Source organism: Theobroma umbraticum, unplaced genomic scaffold (genome assembly GCF_002168275.2).
Source record: "Theobroma umbraticum cultivar Fairchild unplaced genomic scaffold, ASM216827v3 scaffold_50.0, whole genome shotgun sequence".
NCBI classification, from domain to species: domain Eukaryota; kingdom Viridiplantae; phylum Streptophyta; class Magnoliopsida; order Malvales; family Malvaceae; genus Theobroma; species Theobroma umbraticum.
This window is the reverse complement of record NW_018397261.1, coordinates 1,406,218-1,415,294: the sequence shown is the minus strand read 5'-3', so window position 1 is coordinate 1,415,294 and position 9,077 is coordinate 1,406,218. Positions and strand designations below refer to the sequence as shown.

Sequence of the window (9,077 nt, the reverse complement as noted above, 5' to 3'; positions counted from 1 at the left end):
CTCAGATTTGATTTTTTCAAAGAGAAAACCTCTCTCAAAGTATATTTAATACCATCATAGGCAAAAAAAGGAAAAGGAAAAAAGCATAAACAAGACGAAAAATAATGAGAAAATTTCAAATAGCAAATCTGTTGAAATATTGGGACAGGAGAAAGTAAAATAAAAGGTTTGAGTCAAAAACAACGTAACATTAAATCATTGAGGAATATCACGCTAGGGTTTTAGAAGGCTTGAAGAAGATGGTGAGGGAGGAGGTTAACAGGGCTTCCTTTGGATTGAACAAGTTTTAGGGTTTTGCTGTTCCTTGTCCTATATATAGAGAGGGAAAGGAAAGATCTAGGGCAACGAGGGGAGGTTCAGTTTTGCGCAATCTATGTGGGACTGAAGTAGGGTTATTGATCCAGCCCATTCATAATATTTTATAGTAGATTTGGGCCCACTGCCACCACATCATTGCTTATTAGTAGAGGTGTCAATATGGATTGGTCCGACTCAATCCGATTCAAAACAATGTGGATTGAAAAAATATGAGTTATATTGGATCAATTCATTTTTTACATGGTCATAAAACTCCAGCTCAATCCACCCTTCGTCAACTCATAGGTCAGGTTGGATTAACTTCATTCTTGTTTAAAAAAAAAAAATTTATTTTCACAATTCCATCTAACAAATTCTTTATCAACAAAATTATTTCATAATGTAATTTATAAATTGAAGAATAAAAGCATGTTATAATAAAACAAATTACACCAAACATAAATAAATAAACAAATTATATCAAACATAAATAAAATTTCAATCTTTAATATAAACCATAATCTCATAAACATAAAGTATATAACCCAATATAAAGAAACTTTAAGAGTAATTTATATCCTCCGCAATCTTCATCTTTAAGTAAAATATTCGAATCTCATTTAAATAATAATGATGTTTCAAAGTTTGAATTATTATTATCTAATATTTATTACCATAAGAGAAAAATAAATTATTAGTTTTAATTTTAACTAAAATTATTAATTTGATAAGTAAAGATTAAAGATATTAAAAATATAAAATAAACAATACTATTGATAATTAAATTATTAATTTTATATAATTAAATATATAAAATTATTAAATTAATTAAAATTATCAATTTAATTTTTTTTCCATTCAGCCTATAGTGCTGGCCTACATCAATTTGGAATAATCCACTAATCAAATGGGCTTAAATTTTCAAATCTCAACTCAGCTCACTGTCAATAAAATATGGGCCAATTCAATAGTTCAGGTCCATTTTGATAAGTTTACTTATTAACCATTGGGATTTTCTCTTTCCATATTTGAGTGTATGTTGCATTGCAAACTCAACAAGTAGTTGGTTCAATTGAATTCAAAAGTTGCAAATTCTATGTGATTGGGCTTCTAAGCTGCCCAACCCAAAAGGCTGGAATAGGTGCCTCTTTTAGCCCACTGGATTTCTTTTTTTGTTTTTTCTTGCTCCTCCTTACATAATTACATATTTGAATTTTGACATAATATTTAAAAAAATCTATAAATTATTAAAAAAAATTTAAATAAGTTATTATTCTTCTATTGCTTTTCATCGAGTTTCTGTACTTTTATTTTGAATCAATTAGACTCTTATAATTAATAATTAATTAATTATCATCAGTCAAAATCTCACTTATTGTTTTATATATATATATATATATAATAGTAATATAATATTAACGTAAAAAGTAAAAATATCACATACCCATCTTATCATGTCACATCAGCATACGATATCATTATTTATTATAATATATTAATATGTCACATTAGTGTCAATTATCATAAAATGACAATTGGTATTTTGATAAATAACAATTAGTCAATTATTAGTCATAAAAACTTATTTGGCTAAAAATAAAAATATAATAGCTTTACTGAATGCAATAAAAGAATAACAACTTATTTGAATTTTTTAAAATAGTTCAATGACTTTTTTAAGTATTATGCTTTGTATTTTTTACTTAATCATTCATAACTGTATTATATAGAGTTATTTTTACATATTTTGAGGCTTAAGTAGCTAGATCTTTGAGATTTTATTTTCAGATTATAACATGTTACGTGTTTTTCTAGTTTAAATTAGATTACATGTTAAGTAGTTAATTTAAGTTATTTTAGTTTATTTTATTTTATTTTTATTTTAATTTATTTTAATAATAGTTTTTGTTGAATTTTCTCATTGCTTTTGTCAGATATTTGATGAGAAAGGTTCATTTGATTTAAAATCGTACAAATATAGTGATGGCTTTATTCATATATATTTCATTATTCAAGGATAAAGTAATCTACAGAAGTCCAATTGATGCGATTCTTAATTCATTGGAAAACTAAGAGAAAGGCCTACAACTTTAATCTTACTATTTTATCCAATTCAAATTAGATTGAGGTGAAAATCATATTTGAAGATGCTAGATTGTTGCAGTTCTACACAAGGCAGCATGTTGAGTGAAGGTCATGGCCTTGAGTTGTTCAAAGCTGCAGCACTAAGGAAGCCAAGGCTACAACACTGAGGAGAGCAAAGCCACAATGCTAGTGAAAGGAAGGGCATCATACAAATTCCCGAGGATAAAGCACCGCGGTATTAAAGAAATGAAGGCCGTGACGCTATTGTAGCCAATGGGGCAGCATTGCGACACTAAGGAACCTAAGGCTGTAGCACTAGAGAATTTTTCAAAAATAAAAATTTGATGAGATTTTAAAAATTAGGTTATTTGGAGCCTATTTAAAGAACTTTTTTTAGAGGTTTTGAGAAGGAGGCAACAAGCAACGATTTTGGAGAAAAAAAGCTAAGATCCAAGCAAGAAAACAAGAGAATTTGAGAGAAAATTGAGATTATAAAACTTTAATAATTAGTTTCTTTCTCTATTTTTATTTTTCTCTATTTTTTTTACTTGGATTCATAGCTAAATTTCTTTAGATATTATTTTTATTAGATATTATGAGTTAAATTATTTTTCTAGGATTGTAGTGGATTTCAACATATAGTCTGAATATTAATTTCAACATCTTGTATGTTGATATTAATAGCCATGGTAGATTTTTAATGTCTAACAATTATTGTGTGACGTATAGTGAGAAAATGAAATTGTTGTATATGTGAAATGCTAAATAGCCCACTAATCCCATTATCCAACTATTTGTAAGAAATAAATACTCAAAAGTGACTATTTATTACTATTTCCTTATCAAGGTAAAATCCAAAAAGCCTTTCAAAAGACTTCAAAAAGACATTTTGGTCCTTTTTGTTTTAAAATGATGGTTTTGTTCCTTAACTATTAACATCGTTAATCAACAATTAAAAAAATTATAGCCAATATTACATACATATTTTAGGGCACAAATGCCTTTTTTTAAAAAAAAAATTGCTCACATTTCCTTCTAAAATTTAAAAAAATTTATTTTGATATTAATAAAATTCAATATTTGACAAAGAAAAAATAAACTTAAAATCTTTTATATATAATAATCAAGTCAAAATCTTTTTATGTCACTCTAAACCCTAGTTTCAAAGAACAAATTTTGGGTAAAATTATTTCAATAAAATTAGTAATTACAAGTAAAAAATTAATCTCTTGACTGACACCATCAAATTGGAAACATCTATCATTGAATAAAAGATTCATTTTTTAATATATTCTTTACAATGAAAGTTTTTTTAAATTGTTGAAACAATAAAGAGTTCGATGACAATATATTTTACCTCAAGAAAGAAGTTTATGGTTTTAAGGTAGATACGGGTTTAAATTTTCAAGTCTTCAAATAAAAAAATTTTACGTTTTTTTTTCTAATTAAGGTTTTTAAGGGATTGATGAACAACTTTTTTTTCAAAAGAAAATATGTTTAAATTAAAAAAAGTAATATAAAGGATATTTATGTTTTAAAATATTTATATAATATTAGGTCTAATTTGTTAACTATTGACTGACAATGTTAACAGTCAAAGGACAACAAACATTATTTTGAAATAGCAGGGACCAAAGTGTCCTTTTGAAGCATTTTGAGGGAGCTTTTTAGATTTTATCCTTCCTTATCATTGGTGAGTAATTCAAAATGAATGGACAAAATCGTATAACTCTTATTCTTATACTATATAAAAGATGTGACTAACAAAAACAATTTTTCTTTTTTTTTTTTTGCAACAAATAGCAAAATATTGCTTACCAAAATTGATTCTCTATGGCTTGACTTTATAAATCTTAGAGCATTTTTTTGGGCCAAAAAATCTGAAAGCATATTTGAATAATTTGTGTACATTAGTTTCGAGCTAGATTGTAAATTGAGCTACGCCGAGTCAATACAATGCTAGATTCGAACTGGACTTAATTTAAAAATTCAAGGTTTGAGCTCATCTTGAGCTTGGTTGAATTTTATTTTTTTGTGTTCGAGTTTGGCTCAAAAAAAATTAAACTACCCAAACTTGATTTAATTAAATTTATCATCTTCAATTTATATGAAAAGCTTGATACTCAAATCAAACTTGGATTTGAAATAAAAATTTAAAATATATAAATAAATATTACATTTTATTAATATATAAAATAATATTATTATTAAAAAATTCATAAAAACTCAATAAAATTCATGAGCCACTTAAGTTGATACTCCTTACTCGACCAGCACCACCAAGTTGTGCTAGATAATAAAGCAAGCCTCATTACCAAATTGAGGAAAGGAAAAAGAAAATTTCTATATGTAGATAGTGATGCTACAATTTGATATGTAGTCAACTTTGGCATAAACCAACCAAATTAAATGAGGAATGGAAAAAGAAATTTTTTACATGATTTGTTGCTATTTGCCACTTATACTAAGACTTCAAAGGTTTTATATGTTAGCGAAAATTATTGAACATATTTTTAACAACATATAATATGGCATGGACATAACTAAAGTCAAAAGGGAGTGTTTAGACATTTTGTTGATCGTGAAGCTTGGCAACACTTCAATTGCACACAACAATCTTTTGCATTGGAACATTGAAATGTGAGACTTGGATTATGTGAGTATGGCTTTATTCATTTTGGACTGACAGTAAAATTTGATTTTGTTTGGCCAATAATGCTCGCATTGTATAATTTAATCTTACGGATATGTGTAAAACTTACATACACACACACACACAACTTAATATGGTCATTCCAGGAAATAATTGTTCAAGGCAAAATATAGATAATCTCTTAAGGCTTTTGACAGATGAGTTGAAAATATTGTAGGAAGATCATATTGTGACTTATGAGATTATAGGAAACAAAATTTTTGGTTTAGAGCTATACTGTTTTGGACAATTAATGATTTTTCAGCATATGGTATGTTGTCCGAGTGGAGCATTCATTGATGATTATTATGTTCTTGTTGCAGGCAACATATAAAGTCATTCATTTTGGAACACAGAAAGAAACCTTATTTTTTTTATTATCATAGCCAATCTTTGTCATTTAATCATCTTTGTAGAAGGCAAAAGATTGATGAGTATGATTGAAGTGCTGTCAACCCTCATGATCACCAAGGTGCCTAAACATCCCTTATGACTTTGGTTATGTCAATGCCATATCATATGTTCAATGGTTTTTGCTAACATATAAAAGCCTTTGAAGTCTTAGCATAATTGACAAGTAGTGCAAAATTTTGCTAGAAATTTTCGTTTACCTTTCCTCACTTAATTTTATTGTTTATACTAAGGATGTCCACATATCAAACAATATGTTAGCTCATTAGTTTCTTTATAAACAACATGAAATTTTTTTACATGCATGTATCTTAATATAACCAAGTCCAAGTTACATCATCTTTCCCTTCATTATATAGAAGTTTTTGGATCAAGTTTTGAATGATGGAAGCATATTCTTTACTATCTCTATGAAACAATCAAAACATGACTTATTCATGTTAAATTTTGATTTATACGACATAGTTCATAGCTTTATATACTTTGTGTAACTTGATCATAATTGTTCATCAGCATCATTCAATCAAGAGTAGAAACTAACTACATTTGAATTTGGATCTTCCTCCTTGTATTTTAACTTATTATCATGACTAGCATCAAAATCAAAATCTAGAAATGTAGCATTTTTTACCATTCTAGCTTATGGATTTTGTGTTTTCCCTTACATATTGGTTCAACCTCATCAAGGGCAAAGCTAAGAAGCTGACGTGTGGTGGCAGGCACCACTTTTTAATTTTTAATTTTCTTTATTATTATATGTATAAAATTATATATATGTATATATATATATATATATATATACAGTATTATTATCTTTATAGTTACTTTTTAGTCACCTTCATACAAAATCTTGAATTTGCTACTGAACCTTATCACTACTTATTGATGATTGTTCAACTTCATATTCTTTATATGCATCCCATCTTCTGTAAGCACTAATGAAATGCTTCTATTAAAGGCGTTAGTGCACTTATTGGCAATTAGAAACTTATTATTTACACATCGAAAATGAGGATATCTAATTTTATTTCCACTTAGAGAAAATGCAAAATTAATAAATTCTTCAAGTCAATTTAAAATTACTTTAGTAATGTATTTATTTTGATCTAGATGACAATACATCTAAGACCAATCTCTTTTTATTTTGTAACTCTATAGAAGTTACCATGTGGATGATTGCAACAAAAAGAAATTTAGTTTGTACAAAATCATAAAATTAAAATTTCCTAAGGAGTTAGAAGACAATACAACTATGTAAAAAAATAGTTAGTAAATGGTAGCCCATGTTTTTCTCTCTTTTCGTTTCAAGAATATACAAAAGAGTCCAAATACATGAAAGTATCAAGTTACATTTACATCCACATAATATTTTGAGAAAAGTTTGGACAAGTGTTAAATTCACCAAATACATGTACAATCACATAAGCTATGTATTATGCTTTGAACAAGTTTTAAGTAAGAAGTTAAGCTTGTATGTGGTCCTATAAGCACTTAGTAGATAGCTTTACAAATTTGTCCTTTAATGACACAAAAAGTACTTAAAATGCCTTTATTCATCAACTACAAGAACAAATATGCAAAAAAATTAGTTTTAGATTTTGAACAAGTTTTAATTGATGAAATTAAGTTATGTGATTTCTATGATTAATTATTGAGTAGCGTTAGAATTTTGATCTTGAATGGTCTAAAAAGTCTACGTTCACCAACTTCATGGACAATCATGTAAACAAGAATATTTTTAGAATTTGAGTAAATTTTAAATAATAAACTTAAGCTATGTATGAGGACCTATGAGCATTTAGTAAGTTGTTTTACAAATTTACCCTTTAACGATAAAAAAACTACTTAAAATGCCTAAATTCATTAAGTACGATGGTGTTTGGTAGTCTAATTAGTTTTATTTTTTTCTCTGAGTAAAATAGAAACACTGTTTTTATTTTTATTCTTAAAAGAAAGAATATAAATAAGCTTGGCAATATTTCTATTATAAGAAACTTTTAAAAGTAAACCATGAAAACATGTTTGGTAATATCATATTTTTTTTCTGTTACATACTAACATAAAAAAATATAGCAAAATAAAAAAAATTAAGCCATATAAATCATCCAATATGTAAAATACCATTCTTGTAATTGTTTACCAAGTTCAAAACTTGCACCAAGGGGTAAGAATACAACCGAAAACATAAGATTTAAAGACAAAAGTGACAATTAGAACAATGACTCTCAAAATTAACATTTAAACTAATCATTGGCCATGGACACTAGCCCAAATCAAGTACGTAATCTAATCAAGTTTATCGTGCATAAACATAAATCCAAACATAACAAAGTAAACCAAAAGTCACAAGACAAAGCTACTACTGAAATATCAGTTAGTGAAAGGTCAGTAATTACATTCCTTTTCATGCTATCTAGCAATTGGATAAATATCTCCATCCAAAATGGATCATCATGTAACAAGTTTAAAGCCTTTACATATGATGGCCTATTAATGCCCTCTAGATTATTAAGGGCAGCTATGCACTCATTCAACAATTGTCGTCCCTCATCAGACTTGGTTGTTTTATCACAAACATTATCACCTCAAGATCCCAAAAACCATTCAATCAGGGGTGGAGTGTCCCTTTATAATGGGAGGGTCATGGCCCCCTCAAAATTTTTAAAATTTTTTAAAATAATTTTTTATTAAATAATTAATATAATTAAAAAATAATAAAATGACCTTACAAACCTCATTCAATTTTACTCAAATTCTTAAATTTTTTTAATTGTTTAAATTTCTCCATCCATATTTGTCTCTTTTATTTTCTGTCTTTATATTGTGAAATTACAAAAAGATAAAGTTTTTATTTAATTAATTTATATTATTATTATTATTCTTATTTATATTTATTTATTTTTTCAATTCTATTCTATTTGCTCATGTATTTTAAGTTTCTATAAATTTTCTCTTTTAAATTTTTACGAATCATCAATCATATTCTTTTTTTCTTTGTTATATAGGTTATATCTCTTACTTGTCATAGTTTTTTTATTTTTTGTTATGTGGATTTTATTTTTAATCATTTTAATTTTAAAAATTAAAAAATTGTTGTATATGTAGTTCTCAAATATAAGTTCTAATGTTGCATTATTGGTTATTGTTTAAAATTTCACTAATATATTATTTTTATTAATCCTAATTATATATAAAAATATTATTTTGTTTAATGTCCTTTACGTTTTATATTTAGTTGAAAGGAAATTATCTTGAGTAATAGAAGAAAATTAATTATTGTATATCATATTTAACTATTTATATTTTTTGCATTATAGTTTAATATTTAGTATTATAAATTTAAATATAATAAAATAAGAATATTGGATGTTGACTACATTAATTTTTTAGTCGTTTATATTGAGAAAGGAAAAACTTTGAAACAAAATGGATGATAAGTTTCTTACAAATAATTTAGTTGTTTAGATTCCAAAGGATATTGCCATTGTCGAACAAAATTTTCCTAGAGCACTATTATAAGTTTTTTTCCTTTTTGGTTTTTTTGATTTACATGTTATATAAAATTATTGTTTATTATAAATCTTTTGATTAT

General features: G+C 26.3%; 1 non-coding gene across 1 annotated transcript; it reads right to left on the bottom strand.

The window, feature by feature from the left end:
- LOC149527080 (small nucleolar RNA Z267) lies at positions 1-67 on the bottom strand. The gene has a single exon (XR_016351356.1). It is a non-coding gene; the product is annotated as a small nucleolar RNA Z267 (small nucleolar RNA).
- Positions 68-9,077: the final 9,010 nt, after the last annotated feature.